Source organism: Myotis yumanensis, unplaced genomic scaffold (assembly GCF_028538775.1).
Source record: "Myotis yumanensis isolate MYYU_CA2020_CCGP unplaced genomic scaffold, mMyoYum1.0.hap1 SCAF_7, whole genome shotgun sequence".
Lineage (NCBI taxonomy): Eukaryota > Metazoa > Chordata > Mammalia > Chiroptera > Vespertilionidae > Myotis > Myotis yumanensis.
In genome coordinates, this window is record NW_027223758.1 from 34117501 (window position 1) to 34140926 (window position 23426).

Consider the following 23426-nt stretch of genomic DNA (forward strand, 5'->3'; position numbering starts at 1 on the left):
CTCTCCCCCCACCCCCCATATGCACTCACTCTGCCTCCCTCCCACAGCACATCCACCCACACTCTTCCTTGGGTGAAAACACGCTCACTTACACTCGCTCAGACAGTGTTCTCACACCCGGAGGGATACATGCCCGTTCAAAAGCTCTCTCTGCACAAAGGGTCCAAAGGGCCAACAAAACTCTCCCCTATGCTAACTGGATAGAACCTGAGAGTGAGACTGCTGGGTGGGGGAGCGGACCCTTAGAGGCACCCAGCCCATGCAGGCGCTTGGAGTCAGGACCAGGGACATCCTCACTTGGGCCCCTGGCTACCCAAGGGACACTGTGGTCAGGGTATGAACTGAAGTCCTGGTTGAGCAGGAAGGCCCTCTCCTGACTCTGATTGTTGAAACACGGAGTATTCTATTAACACCTGGAAGCACCATCTACTCAAAATGCCCCATCCACTCATTCAACAGTATATACTGGACACCTACTATGAACCAAGCACCTCCAGGTGCCGGGAGATCCAGCTGTGGATAAGACAGCTGGTCCTCCTGGTGCACTCTGCCCAGTTGGAAAAACACATGATGTTGGTGGTGATGAGGGGTACAAAGCAAAATAAAGCTTAATAAGAGGGGAGAGGGGCCTGCAGGACTGTGTCTGCGTGGCCAGGGAGGACCTCGCTGTCAGGGGACAAAGGCAGAGGCCTGCAGGGAGCGAGGAAGGTGGCCGTGGGCAGTCTGCCCAGGAACATCCAGGCCACGGCACAGGCTGGTGCAGTTGAGGAGTAGCCACACAGGAGTGTCCCCTCCCAAGATGCACAAAACCTTGGGCTGTCTCCAGCTCAGAGAAAGGCTTGTAGAGTGTCCCACTGAACACACAGTGTTCTCGCCGAGAAGCAGGAAAGAGTAAGAACCACTAAGTGCAGCACCGACGGCTCCCACATTCTTGCGCCACTTGGTCAAGTTTAAAAGAAGAGCAGAAGTCAGAGTTTATCGGGTGGCAAGTGCTCCTTGGACCACCTCATTTCATCCTTACCACAGGCCCACCAGGTAGGTACAGTTACCAGCCCATTCTACAGATAAGAAAACTGAGGCTCCAAGGGGTTCAGGCACTCGCCCAAGGTCATGAGCTAACAAGTGGCAGAGCCAGATGTGTACAATCCTGAAGGCCCAGACACACTCTCCTTGCCTCTGCTCAACTGTCTCTCTCACCTGGAATGCCCGTACCACTGTGGTGCCCCATGGCCCAAATTCCTCTCCATCAACTCCAGCTCAGTCTCCATCGTTCCTCTTCTTGCACAACCTGTCTGCCTGCACCATGAGCCCCATCAGTCAGTCAGGCACCCCCCGCAGCTGTAGCATGTCAACACACAAGTCTCTGCCCTGTCTTCCCCAGAAAAACTCTAAGCCTTTTTAAGAGTGGGGACCAAACAAAACAAAACAACAACAACAACAACAAAGAGTGGGGACCAAGCAGTATGTTCCCTAGACCCTCCCGCAAAGCAAGGGAGACTTACTGAATTGGCTGAACCGCCTGGCATGATACTGGTATTTAATGACAATGTGGCACTAGTTTGACAATTAAGGACTCGATCCCACTGCATACAGTTCCTGAGTGGAGACCATAGGAAACTGGACCCTGGCTGGCAGGGTCTCCTTCCTACAGCAGAGCCTAAGCTCAGATCACTTAACAGTTCACACAATGATCCCCCTTTCTCTCCCCTGCTCTGATGGCTCACATTGGGAAGAGGTGGGCTAACTTTGACATTGACATTGCAACCACCCGATAATGAAGGTCACCTCCAGTGTCCACACACAGGGGTTTCAGGGCAAGGGTCTTACGAGATTTCCTTGCAACAGCCCCCCTCCATAGAGCAGGCATCCATGCCAGGCCTATCTCTAGATGTGGTACCTGCTCAAGGGCGCCATACCTAGTGGCAGAGCTGGGATCTGAAGCCAGACAGTCTGCCCAGAGCCCACATCACAGTGTCACCACACCAAGAGGCTGCCTCACCACACTTCCTCCCTTCAATTAAAAAAACCCAAGAAAAACAGATTCCTTAACAATGTGTCTCAAGATGAGATCCAAAAGGAACTCATGGGAGACTAAACTATATTAACACTCTCTCTCTCTCTCTCTCTCCCCAAAGTTGACACACATTTATTGAGCATATACTCAATATGTGCTGGTGTTATGCTAGGGACATAATGACTAAGGCAGGGTTCCTTTCCTCCAAGACCCTGTTATCTAGGGAAAGAGAACAGCAAAAAATTCTGACCCACTTGTAAGTGCAGAGAGAGAAAGGGGGCTGTGAAGTCCCCTCCACAGTTACTAGTATCTACTGACAATCATACTCTCCCCAGCAGTGTTCTCATGGCCCCAGGGTTTTGCTACATGAGTCCCTATTATGTGAGTGATGGTTCTATATAAGATTTTGACACTTGCTGCTACAGCAATATTTTAAAGTGAGCAATCAAGTCCATTAAACCTGGGCGGGGGGGGGGGGGCGGGGGGGGGAGGGCGGGGAGAGAGAGCAAGTCCCAATCAAACTTAGTTTCCACACCTTCACTTTCAGGACTGACCTAGGAGAGAAGCCTTCCCAAGATGCCTTTGCAACTCACCTGCTACAACAGAGCCCCCAGCTGCAGAGGGTAGACTGTAACTTCACCGCCTTACACTGAGCCAAAGCTCCAGGAGCAAGCTGATTACACATGCAATTACCAGCACTCACAGTTCAGAGCCCATCAACACCTGTGCAGAGGGGCAAAAGACACCCAAGTCCAGAGGCATCTGTGGGAGGTGGTACACAGGTTTGCCAGTGGCAGGGCCCCCCAGGCCTGTGCCCAGACCTCGAGTGCTCCCCCTATTCGCCCAGAAATCCTAAGTCATAGCCAGGTACATCTTGCTTTCCCCTCCTGGAATTTCAAGGGAATTTGGTCTACTAATTTCTCTCTGTAAACAAACTTTAGTGACACTTGCATTAGAAAATAAGTGAGTACAATCCATTACTTCTGGGCCCTCTCTCTTCAGATCCCATGTGACTGGCTGGATAGCTGCCCTTGACTCCTCTTACCTCTGACCTCAGACACCCTGAAGCCTGCAGCCTTGCCCACGTGCTGGTAAAGTGCATCATTTATTCGGCACCAAAGGGCCTGAGCCATTGTGGTTCACAGAGGGATAGAGCCAACTGCCCTTCTGAAAAGAGAACTCAGAATGGGAGGGGGCAGGCAGACAGCACCCAGCCAGCCCCTGGGACACACCCAAATCTGCGCAGAAGGAGAGGAGCCCAAACCCTCTCTGCTCTTATCTGCGGTCCAAAATTCATGGGCAGGTTCAGTTTCTCTCTGCCCAGGTTCTGAGGCTCTTCCTCCTTTGCAAGCAAACTAGCACCAACCACGGCCCAGCCCAGGAGGAGGAGAAAACAGGAGAGCAGAGGGGAAATGGTGGAAACACGCCTGTATCCATGGTGTGTAACTATGGGCAGGTGCTATCAGTAACATGATTATTTTACAACTGGGGTCAATTTCTCGGGAACTGGGTTCCTGGTGCCTCTGAAGTTGAGCCATTTGCATCCTTCAGGACAGGGATCCTGGGGCGTGCCTCACACAACATTTTCCAGGCCTTTCCCCAGAGCTGTAACTCTATCTCTACCACTTGCTTTGAGAAAGAAGAGGAGGAGGATTTGCTGAGAATTTAGTGCAATTGTAAGCCACAAGCCCTGACCAGGAGCCTTGGGTATGTATTTCAGAGGACGGGTAGGGATGTGCAGGGGGTGTTTCTGGGCTTGGCAGGAAACAGACTCCTCTCCGTCCAGCTTCAGGGTCTGTTTGATGAGAGGCTGAAGCTCCTGCCAAAAGACCACCAGACGTGGGCAGTTCCCCAGTACCAGCTCTACCCAAGCAGGCGGGCACCAAGGCGTAGGAAGTGAGCACCTCCTTCTGGAACACCTGCAGGCCCTTCCAGGCCCTGGAAATTTTTCAATACGAGGCAATTCCTCCCTTGTCTCCATGTCAGCGAGCATTACACACACAGCCTTCCGGGCATGCCAAGAAGGTACTGAACCACATTTGACCCCAACTTAACCACTTCAGTTCATCCGATGGCTTATTCATGGAAGACAAACCCCCACTCCCACCAGGATCTAAAGCAACCAGGGTTCAAATCCCTGTTGTGAAGGGACTGCACAAATGAAATCGTAGGGTGGTCCGAGTCACCCACCACTCCTGGGAGCTGTGGGGTCCCAACACTGTAGCTTCATGCTATACCCCAAGCCCAGATGGCCAGCCGGGGAGGAAGCCAGCCTCCCAGGGACACACCCTGCACAATTCCACTCCTTCCTGCTAACATACCCCCTCTGCTTAAAAGCACAAGCTCTTCTGGGAAATGTGAAGTGGGGAGAGCTGAGACATAGCCAATCACCTACCAATTTTAGGTGTGTTCTCTCTCATACACACACACACACTGTCTGCCAGAAACACACTCATATAAACATGGGAATGCTCTTGCTGTCATGGACGCCTGGATGCTGGGGTGAGCATTTTCAACACCTTCCTACTAGTGTATGGAGTGTAAAACAGGCTTTTGTTCCCCAAGCAAAGGCAACTGGCTGTTTTCCCAGCACTCCTCACCACGAGGGCCTGCCATGAACAGGGGTCTCTTTAAATGGAGGCTGGAGAGATGGGCTTTAGCAGACAAGGTTCATCCAGCCAAAAGGAGGGCTGGAGAGGAACCACTCTGACACAATGCCCTTTAGGAGTTTCTTTCCAAGAAAAGGGCCCAGACAGGACAAAAAAGTTCTTGAGCAACTTCAGGGGCAGTCCAGCTCCACATAGCCCCAGGGTGGGCCAGGCTGGATAAGTTCCCCAAAGTCAGCCTTCTCAGCTGGGAAAGTCCTGGGGTGCTCTGCTCCCAGCTTCAGACGCAGGAAGGTACTCAAGGGGCATCACCCAGCCTTGGTGCAGTGGGTGTGGGGAGAGGAGCTGTCTTGCAACCCTCCTCTATAAAATAAGCCCAGCCCGAGCTGGGATTGGACAGGAGCTTGATAGTATTCGAGGACACATTTAGGCCCTAATGGTTTTCCAATGACGGGGTGATTTACTACCTGGGGGTTAAACTACCACTGGGGCCTGGGTCATAAACAGGCCTTTCCCCCCACAGCCTACAGCCCAGAAGCAGAGGCAAGATGGGGCCCCTCGTCCCATCCACAGATGGCTCTCCCAGAGTTGTGCGAGCCCCCCACCCCTCTCCCTGTCTCAAGCCCCACCTGGTGGGGCCCAGGCTGGGGTTTCCAGCTGATTCTGGGATAAGTAGGGCTTTATCTCAAGGGAGAATCTATTTCAAGCCACAATCCTTCTCAGAAAGAGGAGGAAATCACAGAGTCCAAACACCATTTCAGGTGAAATCAGGAGGTTATTAATCTCCCCTCATGGCAGACAGAAAGAAAAATCAATGTTTTTAGAGGGGGGGGGGCATTCCATTTGAATTAATGGGTTTGTGGCTTCTCCATTGATCTCCGCCTCTTCACACTTTCTTTTTTGCTTTTGTGTTCTTGGGGAGGAAGGAGAGAGGGGAATCGGGAGGGGGGTAGGCCTCCCGAGAAGGGGAAGGACAGTCTAACCTTAACCTTTCTCCAGGAATAATGCTAATTAGCGACGCTTAATGAGGACTTCCCCCAGGAAGCGCCGCCCGGTAGGGGCTACCAGACTCAGGCAAACGCAGCTCCAGGTGGGAGTGGGAGGGGGGGTGTCACTTCTGCCCCCGAACGGCTGGAATAAAAATGCGAATGGCACTCTCCACCCCGCCCCCCGTCAAAGTGTCGGGCTCTGGAGGACTAGGTGGCAAGCGCCCAGTGGCGAGCGCGGTGTAAACCTAACTTAATCCGGACGCGCGCCCTCACTCTGGACAGCTGCCCCCGACCCATGTGCACCCTTCATGAAGGAACTGCCCCTTCACGAAAGGTGGCCGACGCCCCCGGCCTCCGCTCCCACCGTCCACCTGAGCGGGGCACCGGTCCGCTCGCTCCGAGCAGGCACAGGGGCCTGCCCAAGTGGGCTCAACTCTGCAAACCTCGACTCAACTCCCCGCGCCCAGGCAGGGCGCCCCTCCCTGCCGCTCGATGCTTCCCGTCCTCACATCCCCAAACACAGTCCACTTCCCTTCTCGCCGCGGCCGCGGCCGCGGCGGCGGCGGCGGCCCCCCGAGCCCGGCCCCCGCCCCGCCGCCTGAGAGCGCCTTCGTTCCCGGGACGCGGCGCCCAGCTCGCTGCAAACGGTGTGGCCGCCGCACAATACCGCGGCGCGGCGCGCACAATCACCGCCCCCCAGGACCGGCGGCGCGCGCGGGCCGGGAGAGAAGTGCGCCCGGCGGCCCCGGCGCTCCGGGCCCGGCACACCTCTCGGCCCCGCGCGGCCCCCAGAGCGCAGCCTTCACTGCCCCATCACTCGGGCACCCTCCCCCGCCCCCGCCCCCGCCCCCCGCCCGCTCCGCCTAGGGCGCAGCCGCTCCCCTGAGCCCCCCTCCTCTGCCCTGGCGCAGGAAGCTCCCCCGCGTCCCCCTCCCCGGAACCCCCACAGCCCCCCGCCCCCTAACCGCAGCTCAACGGCCGGCGGGAGGAGGGGGGGCGGCGGCCGGGGGCCCAGAAACTGCCCGATCTCGGGGATCCGGGGCGTACTCCGTACCTGGGCGGGAGGCGAGGCGGAGACTGGCGGTCGGGCTCCGCGAGTGAGCGGCGGTGACAGCCCCACAGCTCCAGCTGCTGCTGCTGCCGCTGCTGCTGGTGCTGGTGCTGCCGCCGCGGCCGCCCGGGGAGAGGGGCTGGCACCGCCGCGGCGCGTCACTGCCCGGCCCGGGGGCGGGGGTGGCCAGGGGGAGGGCCCAGGCAAGCGGCGGCGGCAGCGGCGGCGCCGTGGCCAAGAGGGTGGAAGGGGGAGGGGGGCACCGGGCACGGGGAGGCGGGGGAGGGGGGGGCGGGACCCGGCACGGGGCGGGGGCCGGGGGAGGGGAGCGCCGGGAGGGCGCACGCTAGGGGAGTAGGAGGAGCAGCAGGAAGAGGAGGTGGAGGGGCGGGCCAGAGGGAGTAGTGGGCACGGGGGGGAGGGGGAGAGGAAAAGGAGGCACCCAGAGAGAGGAGAAAGGAGGGAGAGGCGGGCGGGGGGGAAGGAGGAGGAAGAAGGGGGTGCTGGGCCAGGTAGGGGGGGAGGGATGAGGGCACACTGGACGCACCGCCATGCGCTTCTGTGGGAGAGCACTCTTAAGGGGGAAGCGCTTCAAGGGAGAGCCTAGCTGGGGGGCAGGGGCGGGGGAGCGGGGGGTGCTGAGCCCGAAGAAAAAGGCAATGGGGTCTGTGCCCTCCCGTCGCTCCCGGAGGCCGCAGTCGTTGGGTCTGGGGTGAGGGTTGGAGGGCACACAGCGGCTCTCCGCGTTCAGGCCAGGAGAGGAGAGACTTGGCCCAAAGAAAGTGACTCGGGCACCTTTAGGAACTCCCGGGGCCTTCGGGTAGGACTCGACCCTGCGCGTCTCTGGGTTCCTGGGGGATGCGGGTCCTCGCTGGGCGGAGATGCTGGGCCGGGGGCTGGGCCCCCGGGCGGTGGAAGCGAGACCTAGGTCTGGGAAAGCCAGACACACGGCTGGCTCTCTCCCGGGCCCCCATCCCCACCTCAGGGCCCCCCTTTTCTTGATCAAGTTCAAGCTCAGGCTCCTCGGCGCGCTGCCCACTCCCCTCCCCCGCTCTCTATTCCGCACCACCTCGCCTCTTCACTCTTCCTTTGTCTCTTTCCCACCACTTATTTTACACCCACCCCTGCGCCCCTCCTTCCCCCAGGCAGGTGCCTGAGAGTCCAGGCTGGGCTCACCTGTCCGACCCAAACATTGCAGCTCTCCCGAGCGCCCACCACCGGCTCGCCCCCGGCTCCCTCCCTCCGGTCATTGTGCTCCCGTAGACCACACCGTGCAGGCTCCGTACCGAGCGCTAGCTGAGCTACAGTTGTAAAGTAATGGGATAACATCAAGAATGCAGCTCTATCCCAGACCTAGGCGCGCACTGTGCAGGGAGACACGGCATCGCCGGAGGGGGAAGACCCACGCGGCTCCGAGACGCTGTCCTCCGCGCAGACCGCATCAGCCTAGGGTGCTGGGGAAGGCGGTATGGGGCGTCGCGGGGTGGGGGTGCGGGTGGGGGTGGAGGGGTGGGGGGCTGCATCTCCGAGCCACCTCAGATTCAGCCTGAAGCAACACGCTCGTCCCCAAACAGCAGAATTAGAGCCGACGGAGAAGGTGGGTCACGGGCAGATGCCCACCTCCCCAAATTCACATCCTCCTCTACATCAGACCAGCCTTCGGGAAAATCTTGTGCTTTAACAGGGATGGAGTGCTGCTCTCGTGGAATTCTGTGAGGAAATGGCCAAACACCAAAACAAAAACCAGTAACGACCCCACCTCCCGGTTCCTCTGGTCGCATCCGGAAAGGAAGGACAATTTCTACTGACTGTACGCTACCACTCATTCACGGTGGAAACAACAAAGAGAAAACGAGACAGCCACCGCGACTGTTCGCAATTTTGAAACAGACTGCCTTTAACCTTCCAACTTTTTTTTTTTTTTTTGTAAAAAGCCTTTTTCTTTCTTCCACTGAAAGCTTTGCATTGTGAACAATCCGAGGAAAACAAGGCTCCCTCTATAGGTTAGAGTTGGAAGTACACCACCACACGTTCAGGGCTCAATAGATTCACCCATTAGAAAAATGAAAGGATGACAACACATCAAATTAAAGCACAGACTGACTTCCGCACATGCTGAAGATTTTACTGTCAATATACACCTCACATGCTACTCATTAGCACCTTTTATCCCTGAAATCAAATGTGTGCTCAAACAAATTCACTCTTTCCCGTTTCTCTGTGAGATTTTTACTTCACATCCTCTGTGGTGGGGGACAGTTTGGAGACTTCATTACCTGAACGGCCACACATGTGGGTGACCAATAATGATTTTTAGAATTAGTGGCCACAACTCAGTTCACCCAGGGACATGTGAACATTTCCAATACAGGGGCGGTCCTTCTTCACTCTGAAAATGAGATGATTCAGGCCAGGATTTCCCATCTCTTCCCACCACATTTTCAGAGACCTTTGACTTCTCCTGGCCTGAGTCACTATTTCACAGTGGTGGTGGACATCTGGGCTTGAAATATAAAGCCAAATCCAACTGAAGTTCAAAGGTGGAATTGAACCCAGATAACCCACTTCTTCTCTGACTAATAAAAGAGAGATAGTACTGCCCAGGAGGGCAGAGCAGTGATTTTCTCTAAGCATGAAATGTGAACTCATTTACCATCCCTGAGATAAAACATTCCCGGCCCCGCTCGACCCACAGAAAGCAGTTGGGAGCCCTGGGCCAACCTGGCTGCTGAGCGGCACCGGGAATTGGACAGGTTTTGTGTGTGCTGGAGCTGCAGAAACCCGCAGGAGCTGCCACTCCTTGAGTAACCTTGTGCAGGTTGTTTCCGGCGTCCTTGTGCCTCTGGCCAACTCCCCCCATCCTTAAAGTGGCCACAGCGTGCGTGCGTCCTAACAAGGAATGGTGTGACCTAGTTTCTTGACCACTGATTCCCGCAATGATGTGTCCCAGTCGGCTGGGAGACCGCGGCAGAGAAGGCGGTTCCCTCCTGCCCATCGGGGCAGAACTGCCTTCATGTCTCCTCCAGGCTCTGCAAATGGTGGGTACTTCTGTAAAGGAACAGTTGGTGGGGCATTTGCTCTATGGTGTTTCTTAGCAGCAACCTTTCCTTACCGTTTCCTATATGACATGGGCCTGCTCCACAAGTGGGGACCTAGCCATGGAACCAGGGGGTTGTTATAATTGGGAATCTTAATGTGACCAGAGCAGACGCTGTTTAAGCATCTCAAAGCATTAACAAACCCATTTATGCCCAGCTGGTGTTGCTCAGTGGTTGAGCATCCACCCATGAACCAGGAGGTCAAGGTTCAATTCTGGGTCAGGGCACATGCCCGGGTGTAGGGCTCGATCCCCAGGAGGGGGCGTGCAGGAGGTAGCCGATCAATGGTTCTCTCTCTCTCATTATTGATGTTTCTCTCTCTCTCTCCCTCTCCCTTCCTCTCTCTGAAATCAATAAAAAAATATATTTTAAAAACACATTTATCCAACAAACTACTTATTAATGACAGAAGGAAACATGTACCTGCACAATGGAAAGATCTGCCAGACATACCCCAATTGAGCAATCAAACAGGAAAGTGGGGTCACCTGATGCGATGTGCTCACCTCCTGAAGAAATGCAATAAGAGGATACAGCATCACCTATGTTGTGTTCTCCCCCAAAATGCTCCATCTGGATCTGATCATAACCTGGATCTGTCCTGAACTCTTCAAAAGATCCACTGTTATGCACTTGACTATTCTAAATTATGAGACTAAAGAGAAATAGTACCTAAATGCAAAGTTTGAATCTTGGTTGGACCCTGGACATAAGGATTGAGGTGGAGACAGTTGAAGGAGAGATAGGAGGGGTGGAGTGGAGACAGGGGTTGAGGAGGGAGACAAGTGTGTGCTCTGGGCTGAGTAGTCAGGGAAGGCCCCTTCTAGGAGAAAGCCAACAAGTGCCCTGACCCTGGGATGGCAGAAGTTGACAGCTGGGTGAAGATGTGGGGCACAATCTTTCAGGCAGAGGGAACAGCTGGTGCAAAGGCTCTGAGGTGGGAAGAGGCTTAAAATGTTTGAGGAATAGAAAGATGACCAATGTGGCTACAGCAGAGTGGGCCATGGGGAGGGGAGGAGGAGATGAGAGTGAGAAGGCACGCAGGGCCAAGCACCCAGAGCCTTGTACACCAATGTGAGGTGTGTGGATTTTATTCTAAGAGTAAGGAAATGAGGCAATCTGAATTATGTTTTTAGATCAGAGGAGTGAGATTATAAGGAAGCAAGAGTAGCAGTGGGGAGACCAGTAAGGAGGTCTAGCCAAGAGTCTAGAAATAATCTAGCCTAATGGGACTGGTTCAAATTCTGGTTCTCACACTAGACAAGTGACCTTGGGCAGCATATGTAAATCTCTCTAAGCCTCCGTTTCCTCATCTACAAAGTAAATAATAAGATGGTGTGTTTAATGTAGTATTTGATACCAAAATGTCCCCTTTGAAATTAGAAACCATGGTAGCCAACCTCCACGATGGCCCAGATGATCCTCACTTCCTGGTGTCACACTTTAGAGCTGTCAGAACGAATAGGGCCGTGAAACCAGTGGGAGAGTATGAAAAGGAGGGGGTATGACGTCTGAGGTTAGGTCATAAAATACAGCTTGATCTTTTCCCCAGAGGGAGTGCTTGGTAAATGGGAGCTGTTATCATCACCAGGATTCTGACTTTTCACAATCATGGCCACATCCCTCTCCACAAATGCGGTGCCAGTTCACGCAGCCACCAGCAATATCTGGCAGTTCTCATTTCACTACACACTTGTCAGCACTTAGTAATCCTTTCTATCTTTGCCAGTCTGAAAGGTGAAAAATGGCATCTCTTATTTTCCTTTGGGATGTGAGCATATGTTTATGTGTATCGTGTTTATTGGTCACTTGTATTTTGTTTCTTTTCTTTTTTAAGAACAACTTGTTCATATTCTTTGTCTATTTCTCTACGTGGGTTGGTGGTCTTTTTTTTTGTAAGAAGTCTTGGGAAAATGAAATTAATCTTTTGTCATATAGTTTACAAATATGTTTTCTTTTTATTGTCCTTTTACTTTGTTTATGAAAGGATTTTTTTGCCATATGAAAATTTTATATTATCCCATTAGTTTTATTTTCCCTTTAGGGCTTTAGGATTTCAGGTCAAAACAAAGGTGTGTTTTTTTTCCACTTCAAGATTATAAAAGTAATTCACTCATATTTTCTTCTAGAGCATTTATAGCTTCATTACAGTTAAATATTTATTCCATCTGTAATTTATCTCCATATAAGTAGTGAGGTGAAGATCTAGCTTATTTTTTTTTTTAATGGCTATCCAAGTTGTCCCAATACCATCATTTTAAATAACTCATCCACTGATTGGAAATGCCATCTTTACAGTACATTAATTTTCCATTATTTTTGGAATTGTCTATTCTATTCTATTGATCTGTCTATTCCTGTCCCAATATTATAGCTCTAGAATATATTTTAATATATGGTGGGGCTAGCACCTCTACCCCCCTGAACTGTCCCTGCCCCCAGCATTATAAAGACAATTAAACCCATGCCATAGCAGAGAGGCACAATTATGTAGAAAGGGGGAATGTTTCCGCCTGAGAGGTTAAGTAAGGAGGGGGTGGGGGGGGGTTCTGGAAGAGGTGACATCTACTCAGAACCAAAAGAAGGCAGGAGGAATGTGACAGGTGGCAAAGTGGGGAGGGCATTCAGGCAGAAAGAGGAGCATGGACAGAAGCGCCACAGCTTCCCAGGTGCCTGAATTCACACTCCTTGATCTGCGGGTTGCGTTGTAGCTCAGCTCATCCATTTATTCTTCACATTTGCCAATTTTTGCACAGGTGGCTGCAACCTCATAGTAAGTTTGACACCTTTGCTGAAATCTAGGAGACACTAGTACTCTTTCCTCATTCCTTCTCTATTTAGATAATTTCCCATGATGACTATAACTAAAAGAGCCTGACTTGTTGAAGTGTACTTTCCTAACAACCACAACAAAGGTCAAAATTAGTTTCATCAATCTTTTCAGGAATGTGTTACTTAAAAATGTCATCAATTAATCTCTCCATTTCACTCTCTACTCCAAAACCTTCAACAGCTCCCAGTTGCTGGCAAAATCAAATGAGAGTTCTCTGGCCTGGTGTTCGAGGCCTTCCACAGCTCTGCTGGCCATATAGCCTGTTCCAAACGGTGAACTGTGCTTCAGACAGACTCACCGTCTCCTGCCCTTCAATCACCCATGTCCATACCTTTCATCATGCATGCTTCCAGGCCCATGTTCTTTCCACAGATACGCATAAACCCACTACCATAAGTGTGACTGACACAGCAATGATAATCCAGGTGCAGGTCTGCCCACTTGGAGCCTGCAGGCCAGCAGGAAAGAGAGATTAAACGAATGACCACACAGTTTCTGGTCATAGGATATATATTCAGTTTGTACTTGACAATTGTGGGACCTGCTAAGAATGAAGTACCCAGCATGTGAGAAGGACATAGTGCAGTGATGGCGAACCTTTTGAGCTCGGCGTGTCAGCATTTTGAAAATCCCTAACTTAACTCTGATGCCGTGTCACATATAGAAATTTTTTGATATTTGCAACCATAGTAAAACAAAGACTTATATTTTTGATATTTATTTTATATATTTAAATGCCATTTAACAGCCGAAACCGGTTTGGCTCAGTGGATAGAGCGTCGGCCTGTGGACTGAGGGGTCCCAGGTTCGATTCCGGACAGGGGCATGTACCTGGGTTGTGGGCACGTCCCCAGTGGGGGGTGTGCAGGAGGCGGCTGATCGATGTTTCTCTCTCATCGATGTTTCTAACTCTCTATCTCTCTCCCTTCCTCTCTGTAAAAAATCAATAAAATATATTTTTAAAAAAATAAAAATAAATGCCATTTAACAAAGAAAAATCAACCAAAAAAATGAGTTCGCGTGTCACCTCTGACACGCGTGTCATAGGTTCGCCATCACTGACATAGTGGATACTGGAGGGCTCCACTGAGCGGGTGACACTTAAGTTGGGCATCGAAGGATGCACGGGCATTCACGAGGTGGGAAGATGCTTTGGGTAGTTGGCAAAGACACCATCCACCCTTGCCAAATCTAGGCCCCCTGAACTCAGAATGTCAATCTCACAGACAACCCAACTGGCTCTGGTGACGGGCTCTGTCAGTCAACGCACTGTGGCACTTCCCATTCCCTGCGTGACATCTCATTTCTCCAACTGGAAGCGAGCTCTCAGGGGCTGAGACAGGCTCTTAGACGGCAGAGTCCCTCGTGGCAGGCATCCACACAGTAGGAACTCACCACTGCCTGACGCAGGAGCCTGTCTTGCCCACTGCCCTGAGGTCTGTGACAGAACTCTGAGTTACGCAGACCATCCTCACCGTGGGCCATGCTTTGTAACTCCCACAGAGCATGCACCCTCTTCTCTCTTCCTTCCTTCCTAGCACCTTTGGAGAGGCTCAGCCAAAAATCCAAGACCACACACAACCTGGCACTTCCATTCCTGGGTGTGCGCACAACAGAAACGAGAACACATCTAGAATGGTCCCAGCAGCAGCATTCACGGTGGCCCCAACTGCCTCCCAACAGAGAAGGGACAACGTGGGACATCGACACTGTGGACTACGACTGCACGCCTCGGCACAGATGGCTCTCACAAACGTATGCTCACGAGCAGCAGAGCACATGCCACAGGATTCTTTCTGTATCAAGTTCTAGAACAGGCAAACCCATCTATGCTGTTCGAGGCCAGGACAGTGGCCGCCCCCGCTGGGGCAGTGACTGGAAGGGGCACAAAGGGTCTTCGAGGCGCTGGCAATGCTCTATCTCAGTGATGGCGAACCTTTTGAGCTCGGCGTGTCAGCATTTTGAAAAACCCTAACTTAACTCTGGTGCCGTGTCACATGTAGAAATTTTTTGATCTTTACAACCATAGTAAAACAAAGACTTATATTTTTGATATTTATTTTATATATTTAAATGCCATTTAACAAAGAAAAATCAACCAAAAAAATGAGTTTGCGTGTCACCTCTGACACGCGTGTCATAGGTTCGCCCTCACTGCCTATCTCTTGCTCTGAGAATTGGCCACAGGAGGTGGATCCCGTTGGTAAAATTTTACTGAGTGTCCACTTGGTGATATGTGCTCTCTTCTGTATGTGTGTTATACTTCAATAGAAGTTTGAAAAAGAGGAAAAAGCCAAGGCAGTTACCATGGCTGAACCGCTTAGAGCTGGCATAACAATGAACTGCGACCAACTCGACACCGGCCCCCGAGCCGGATGGTGGTACAGGTTCCCTTCTTTAATCAGGCAAATAACACGGTTGGTATTGACTGCCTTTTTACATCTGAAGAGTAGGGGCTCATGAGGGAGAAGAAATGGCTCATCCAGTCGCCCAATAGTGAGGATACAGGCACTGAGGGGACATGCCCGCAGTCACTGCGCTGGAAGCTAGAGGCCCTGCTGGGGTTGGCACAGCGGTGCGTGGGTCTCCAGAGCACGTGGTGGGCCCTGCTGAGGTGGGGCCACCGAGCTGACTGTGACGCTGCACCTCACGACCTCCAGCAGAGCAGAAAGAGGAAGCCACCAGAGCAGGGCTGGGCCCACAGTGCAGCCAGCGGTTTCCCTCAGGCTGGAAGCTGGGAGTGGCCTGGGGCTGCTGGAGGCCTTCAGCCTCTGCTGGACCCGAGGCTTCTCCAGGCAACCCCTGAGGAGGCTGGGCCCGGAGCATCTGCTGGGCTGAAACTCCAGCTGGCTCCTCGGCGGGTGCCTGGGGACAGGAGAGGGCCCCTCTGCAGGCTGTGAGATGCTAACTTAACCTGCTGCTCCCAGGAAGGCTCTCTGGGAAATAGGAGCTGAGAGAGAGAGAGAGAGAGAGAGAGAGAGAGAGAGAGAGACAGGCAGCACTTCCCGTTTCGGCTGAAATCCCATCACGACAGAGCCCACAAGGGGTGTGTGGGTGGGTGGGTAACAGCCAAGGGTTCTGGGGCCAGAGCTGCTGCTCAGAGACCTTTCTGGTGGCCGGAGTCCTGTGGTTGCTGGTCAGCATCTAGGGTGGGGGAGCAGAGTAGCGGGGAAGGCGGCGGAGGATGTGTTTTGTTTGCATTCAGGCCTTTCCTCAGTGTGGCCTCAGGCAGGTAGGTGACAGTGACTGCTCTGAGCCTTGGTTTTCCTCATCTCTAAAATGGGGACAACAACAGGGACTTGTTTCTTAGGCTGCCCTGAGGCACAAATGCAGTGATGCCTGCAGCGAGCTGGACCGGTGCCCAGCACAGAGCACCTGCCTACAACTCAGTTATCATTCATGATGATGATAACGTGGAAAATAAGTAACCAATACTTTAGACATTAGTCAACAAACATTGATTGGGCCCCTACCATGTGCGGGGGCCTGACCCAGGGGCAGGGGCTGTGGTGGTGAGATCAGCTGACCTGGGCCTGCCCGTGAAGCTGGTGGTGCTGGTTCCGCTGCGGCCTTGGCCTGTCCCTACCCTCACTAGCACTTTCCTTTTCCTTTCTCTTCTTCCTCCCCTTCCCTTGGGAAAGGACAGCGTTAACTATGGCCTTGGACAAGTTACTGAGCTCTCTGAAACCGAGCCTCGGTCTCCCCATGTTCCCTGGGAGGGAGCTGACACACAGAAGCCCCTCCACAACCGTCCCAGCTCTCCCCTCCCTCTCCTCTCTTCTCCTTCCTTCTCGCTTCCTCGCTGTTTCCTTCCCTCGCTATTCTGTTCCCCTGCTGCGCCCGGGCACCGGCTGTGTGTACTGTGGTGCCTTGGCAACTTAGCACCAAAGGGCACTGTCAAACTCCGTTCAGGGTGCCTAGGCCACAGCAGAGACTGTGAACTAACCTACCTGCTGCCGAGACTCAACACCTCTCCCTTTCCTTTCTTAACTACAGAGAGTGGGGAAATGCAATTCTTTTTTTTTTTTTTAATAGTATGATTCCATTTATTGAAAACCTAAAAACAGGAAAAGTTATAATGCTTTATGATGTATGCTTAGGAAGGGAAATGCAATTCTTTCTTTCCCAGCCTCCCTTGTAGCTGTTCTGGCCAATGAGATGTCAACAAAAGTCTACCGGTAATTTTCTGGGGAAGCTTTTGCTTTGCTGGACTAAGCTTACACCACCCCTTCCCATCTTCCCTCACCTTGAATGTGGAGAAACAGCAGCCAACTTGTAACCACCAGGAAGGTCAACAATATCACAGGGACACCAACTCAACACTGCCAACATTAGGACCACCAGTGGTTCCTCCATCCTTGTTTCAGGAGTAAAAAACTTCATGTTTTGCTATACAGTCAGCTAAACTTTTGTACTTTTTAATCAAAAAGTACATCCCTGACTGAATCACAGTGCTCCTGTTTGTGGATGAACTGGGTAGCAAGAGCCCCCACTCCCCCACTCCAGGGGGCCTTTTCTCTAGAGCAGCCGTGGGCAAACTACGGCCCACGGGCCTGGATCCGGCCCGTTTGAAATGAATAAAACTAAAAAAAAAAAAAGACCGTACCCTTTTATGTAATGATGTTTACTTTGAATTTATATTAGTTCACACAAACACTCCATCCATGCTTTTGTTCCGGCCCTCCTGTCCAGTTTAAGAACCCATTGTGGCCCTCGAGTCAAAAAGTTTGCCCACCCCTGCTCTAGAGTGTCCACTTCTCAGAGAGACTGGGCAGGGGGCTGTGTCCGGGCTCCTGTTGTGCGTACGGTGGTTCTTGGGGAAGACGGGCACTGACTTCCGTTACCTATGGCCTCTGCAAGAGGGAAAGGTGTCAAGGCTGGTGCACAGGTGTGCCTGCCTGGGCACTTCCGGAGCTACAGCAGTGTTCCAGTTAAACAGTATCTTCTGTTTTAAGCCTTTTTTTTTTTTTTTTTCTTGAGGCATTTGAAGCCACTCCAAACATCCAAGGCTTAAAATGACCCTGGGCCTAGCAAGGCATGGGGCCTGTGACTCATTTCTGCCAAGGCAAAGACTGCAGGAGAGAGGAGTGCCCAGGCTTGTGGCTGCGCTGGGCTGAGCCGCTCTCCCTGGCTGTCTTCTGTACCCCAGTCCAAAGCTCAGGGCTAGCCAGGCCACGTTACTGGGTTGCAGGAAAGGTGGAGAGCGGCTGCCCGAGGACGGGAGGGACAGGTGGGCAGAGCTCTGGTCCCCTTCCCCAGCTTTTGCCAGTGACATGCCCGCCTGCTGCTGACCCTTGAGACACTGGAGTTCCTCCACTGAAGGGTTTCCTTGAAGAAAGGAGTTCCTCTGTCAAAAAGCAAACTTTGTAAACCACTGGAGTCTGGCCCAGACCTCCTGTTCTACTAACAGGGAAGCTGCAGCACGGAGAAACGAAAGTTAGGCAGCTGGTCAGGGGCAGGGCCACACCTACAACCAGAGTCACTTCACTCCCTCTCGGGTGCTCGTCTCCACTTGCGATCACCCCCGGTCAAGCACCTGCTGTCCTGTGTCAGAGGGCGATGCACCCTGAGGCTTCACGGTGCACAGAACAAACTCTGTACCCAGCCGGCAGCCCCTGCGAGCACTGTCCTCTGCAGATTGCTCACTTATCCCAAGCATGCCGCTCCCTCGCTCCCTCCCTGGTCTTAGCCCCCTTGTTCCTGCCCCAGGGCCTTTGCACTCACGCCTCTTCCACCTGGAAAGCCCTTTCCTCTTCATGGCCATAGGGCCTGCCACTTATTCAAGTTTAGGCTCAATACCATCTCTTCAGAGAGGCCTTCTCACCCAGAGGTACAGTCTATCACCTGCCCCTGTTTTAATTCTCTGCCCCAAACTCCTCACTTTTGTGTATTTTTTTCTGATTGACTGTAAGCTCCCCGGGCGTAGGCTCTTGTATCTGTCTCATTCACTGATGAATCCTCAGTGCTTAGAACAGTATCCAGGACATTGTTGTAGGAACTTAAATGATTTTTGAATGAATGAATGAAGAAAAATTTTTTTAAATTATACAAACACTGGGTCACAGGAAGGACAAGGGCCCGGTGGACTGTGAGAGGAAGCGCGAGCCTGTCTTCTCCTGAGCGGAGGTGGGGGAGCTACTAGCCCACTGGGGATCCACCACTGGTCACACTTGAGCAAAAACAATGCAGCCAGCAGCACAAATTCACAGCACAACATCATGCTGTCCCAGAGAGAGAGAGAGAGAGAGAGAGAGACCTAAGGCCTGTTAATGAGGTAAACACAATCATAACCAGGAAAAATCTTGGCGGTGCTTCTTCAGTCCACCCAAAGCCATTATCTCTAATTGATCTCCAGACGTCAGCTGCTGAAGTGTCTGAAACCCTCCTGCATCCTCCAGGTCTGGTTACAAAGCCCCAGCCCACCCACCCACCCAGGGGGGTCAGGCCTCCTGCAGCAGCTCTTTGCTGGGGGCTGGGAACTGTCTGGCCCCACACGAGAAGGAACCATCAGACTGACAGAGTGAGGGTGGGTCCAGACCCTGGTCAAAAGCCACAACTGTTATAAATGCTCAGCCGCCAGCAGCCAAGCAGCTGGTGTTTCAGAGCTTAAGTCCCGACAAAGCCACCAAGAGCCTCCTCCTCAAAAAATGTGACAAAAGTCAGGGAGAGCTGGAAAGAGCACCCTGTCCTAACATCCCACTTCTCCAGATGAAGGCGACATTCTGGAAACTGGAATTAGGAGATTCGTTATTAAAAACAACAACAAAAACAGGACTTAGCCACAACACACTAAGGCCCCTCTGGGTCTCAGGCCAGGCCCAGAGTTGGGGGGTCCCAGGGTCAGCAATAGGTTCAGTGCCCATCTGGCTGTTTCAAGCCACCCCTTCCCGGTCAGGCCAGAGAGATGCCTCTTATCCTGAGGGACAGAGCAGGGAGTCCGCTGCCCGGGGTGCCTCGCGGGGTTGTTGACAGTGAGAGATCTGAGGAGAGCTGCTGCCTCCCATTTATGGAGGCCCAGGTAGCAGCTCCTGACCTTGCTCCTGGCTTCTCCCTCGATGCAAATAAAGCATGCCAAGGCCAGCCCTGCGTGCAGGATTTTGCTCATGGCACCAGGCAGCTCTCCTGCTGCACCAGTAAATTATGGGCACTGCGTGCGTTTTTTTCCTGGATAATGAAGTTGAAAGGCCACATCGGCATCCTTGCATGTAGCGGGCGGGGCGGATGTCGGCAGCCTGGAAGGGGATGAGCCTTTAGATGCTGATGGAGAGCATGAGCTGTTCAGGTTTGAGGTATCTACTAACTCCATCCCGCAACCAGCTTTCGAGACAGGATGTCAATTGTTTTCTGCTTTTTTCCCCCCACACCGCTTCAGGGAAGCAGGAAGAAAGAAGAGACACAGACCTCTCCAAGCCCAGGCTGCCCTGGCAACGCTCATTTTCTTTGTGTGTTTTGAAGCTGCAGCAAGTTTCCAGAAAGCACCTGAAGATTCTCAAAAATCTATATTGATCACTAAGTGAATGCCTCATAAAGATGTTTGACAATGGGTTTTACACTCCCCTCTTGTCTCCTCAAAACAGAGGTTTCCAAGAAAACATTCCCTCTCAAGTTTAGAAATGCCCCGTTTTTCCTGACACCATCTTTAGGAGGGTGGGAGCAGGGGCTGTCAATATTTATAGCCCCCAGATTCCAACACTAGCTCCTGGCCTCCCTCCCCTTATTTTATTTTATTTTTTTCATGAACAGAAAGACCTGCAGTAAAAGTATCTTGTTTATATGGTAATATCAACAGTGTCTCTGCAGTATTTTTCCCCCACCAAGAAGAAGATGCAAAAATTTTTAGGCATTAATCAATTTTTCCCCCCAAATAACTTTTTTTTCAAGCCAGGAAAACTTTAAAAAAGAAGGACACCAAAGGGTAACCATTTCTACTACATATGAACACATATTAGTCGTAATGCTTAAGACGGTGTGGAGCTGGTACTGAAGAGACAAAGCGACTGAGGACTGAACAGAAGTAGATTCTATTTCAGATGGAAACGTAGTAAATTTTAAAGGTGGCATCTCCAATCAGTGGGGAGAAAACAGATTCTCTAATAAACGATGCTGACATAAAAGGGTAAAGCAGGACCCGCATCTCAGAATATACCAGAATAAGGTCCAAACGGATCAAAGGTCAAATGTGGAAAATAAAAACATCTATTTTTTGCTCTGTCAGCTGAGAGGGTGTAAAAGAAAGGACACCCCAGGAGCACTAAGCTTACCTAGCACCCAGATCTTGGTTTTTAACATGACTCTCCAACTGAAGGAACCAGAGCTCCATGAAAATACGACTGATTCTAGGATTGGGGCAGGAAATATATAAGATGAACAGGGAGCATATTGTAGTGCCAGAAAGTAAAGAAACATTAAAGCAAAACAAAATAAAAAGAAATCCTATTTTTAAAAAAACACTCCCCAAGAAGCAATAGGGTATTGTCAAAATATCACAGAAGCCACCTGAAAGAGCTCCCAATGGCCAAAGCTAAAACAATTTAAGCAATAAAATGAATAAACTAGTATTGAATTATAAGCCAAAACAGAAAATAAATAACCATATAAATAAATGATTGAATTTATAAATGAGGAAGGAGAGAAAAATCTCCCATGCACAAGAATTCCAAATAATGTAGGTGGATACTTCGTCCTTAGGAAAGAAAGCATAATCCCCTACACCTGAGGTGTGGGCTGCACACAGTGATTTCCTTCCGAAGTCTACATTGTAGCGAAGGGGAAAGAGTAACCTTACAGTAAAGAAACCTGACAAACATTATTGCAGCCAGGTGTGACCCTCACCAACACCATGGATCATGCTGACAGTGTGAACCCTTGACATGAAATGGTACAAGTGACACTATGTCTGTGGTCTTCCTCTTAATGACCTGTGACCCCAGTTTTATGTATTATGAATAACATCAGACAAATCCCCAAATTCTAGAAAATACCTGACCAGTACTCTTCAAAACTGTCAAAGTCATCAAAAACAAAGAAAACTCTGAGAAATTGTCACAGTCAAGAGAAGCCTCAGGAGACATGACAACTAACTGTAATGTTATATCCCAGATAGCACTGGAACAGAAAAAGGATACTAGGTAAAAACTAAGGAAATATAAATAAACTGTGGGCTTTAGTTAACAATAATGTAATACTATTGGTTCATTGGTTGTAACAAATGTATCATACAAATGTAAGATGTTAATAATGGGGGAAACTGTGGGAGGATGGGTAATATGAGAATTCCGTACTATCTTAATTTTCCTGTAAATCTAAAACTGTTCTAAAAAAAAAAAACCCAGTCTATTAAGAAAAAAAAACACATGAAAATACTAAAAGAAAACATTAGTTATTAAAAACAATGGATGGAGGTAGAGTGGAGTTAGCCCTTTTAAGACTCAAATGCAAAAGACATTAAATAAAAAAAAATTGATGAATCTGAGAACATTAAAGAAAAGACAACACACACAACAAGGGGTAAGGGTCCCTCTGACATACACACAACATCGGCGATGGTTGAGAAAAAGAGGCCATGGCCAACTCCAGGGAATCAAAAGAAAGGAAATGTAATCACATAATGTAGTATGCTAATTGGCTCAGCTATGAAAAATATATACACAGTCACAATAATATAAATTATGATATGCCCTGGCTGGGTAGCTCAATCGGTTAGAGCGTTGTCCGATACACCAAGGTTGCGGGTTTGATCCCCAGTCAGGGCATATACAAGAATCAACCAATGAATGCATAAGTGGAACAATAAATCAATGTCTCTCTCTCTCTCTCTCTCTCTCTCTCTTCTTCCCCCCCCCTCTCTAAAATCAATACATTTAAAAATGATGATAGTGATCTATCTAGATAGAGAGGTATAGATATATTGAGGGATAGAGGAAGGAGAAATAATATGTGTTTTTATGAGAGGACATAAGAGTGTAAATTCTGATCTCCCACAGCAGGAAATTAAACAACCAAAACAATCCAAATTGAAAAATCAAGAACTAGCAGTATGAGCGTGTTATTTAGAAACAGGAGGTAAAACACCAGAAGAGATGGCTGAAAGGTAAGGAAAAGAAGCTGTCAATGGAGAGCAGAAATTGAAGTGGGAAGACCAGGGCAGGGTCTGCTGTTTTTGATATGATTTTTAAAATAGGTATTCCATTGACAAAAATAAAAATGAATACAAATAAGCCAAAAAAAAAAAAGACCAAGGGCTACCTGAGAAGCTGTTCCTGAGGGCCGGCTGCCCCGGGTTATGGGGAGGGGCATAAGGCCAACCTGAGAGCAGCGACCTCACCTGCAAATCTTCTTACAACAAAGATGCTCCGAGGATTATTCTTTGCCTGGAGAAATCCAAGCAGCCTTGGTCAAGGGCAGTGTTTTGGTTGCTTTTTGTTTTTCTTGCCACAGCACAAAGCTTCCACAGTGCCAGGAGTTTACTGAACAGCAAAAGATTTGGGCTATAGCTTCTCAGATCTTGAAAATGGGGCCAGTGGCATTTCAGGCCTTTCTTGGGCTCTTTTTAAAAAATATATTTTATTGACTTTTTACAGAGAGGAAGGGAGAGGGATAGAGAATTAGAAACATCGATGAGAGAGAAACATTGATCAGCTACCTCCTGCACACCTCCTCACTGGGGATGTGCCCACAACCAAGGTACATGCCCTTGACTGGAATCGAACCTGGGATCCTTCAGTCTGCAGGCCGATGCTCTAACCACTGAGAAAACTGGTTAGGGCCTTTCTTGGGCTCTTATGGAAGTAAGCTGGGCCCCCAAGGCTCAACTACATAACAAGTAACCAGCTGAT

The 23426-nt window shown here is 50.8% G+C and overlaps 1 protein-coding gene across 2 annotated transcripts in view; it reads right to left on the reverse strand.

Moving 5' to 3' along the window:
- NOL4L (nucleolar protein 4 like) overlaps positions 1-23426 on the reverse strand; it is a 126945-nt gene that overhangs the window by 29646 nt on the left and 73873 nt on the right. Inside the window, exon 1 of one of the 2 annotated variants that reach the window (XM_070420135.1) lies at positions 6664-6725. The exons of the other annotated variant lie outside the window; for it this stretch is intronic. The gene's annotated coding sequence lies outside the window, so the exon portion shown is untranslated. Of the gene's footprint in view, positions 1-6663; positions 6726-23426 lie in introns of those variants that run through there. 2 annotated transcript variants of the gene reach the window in all.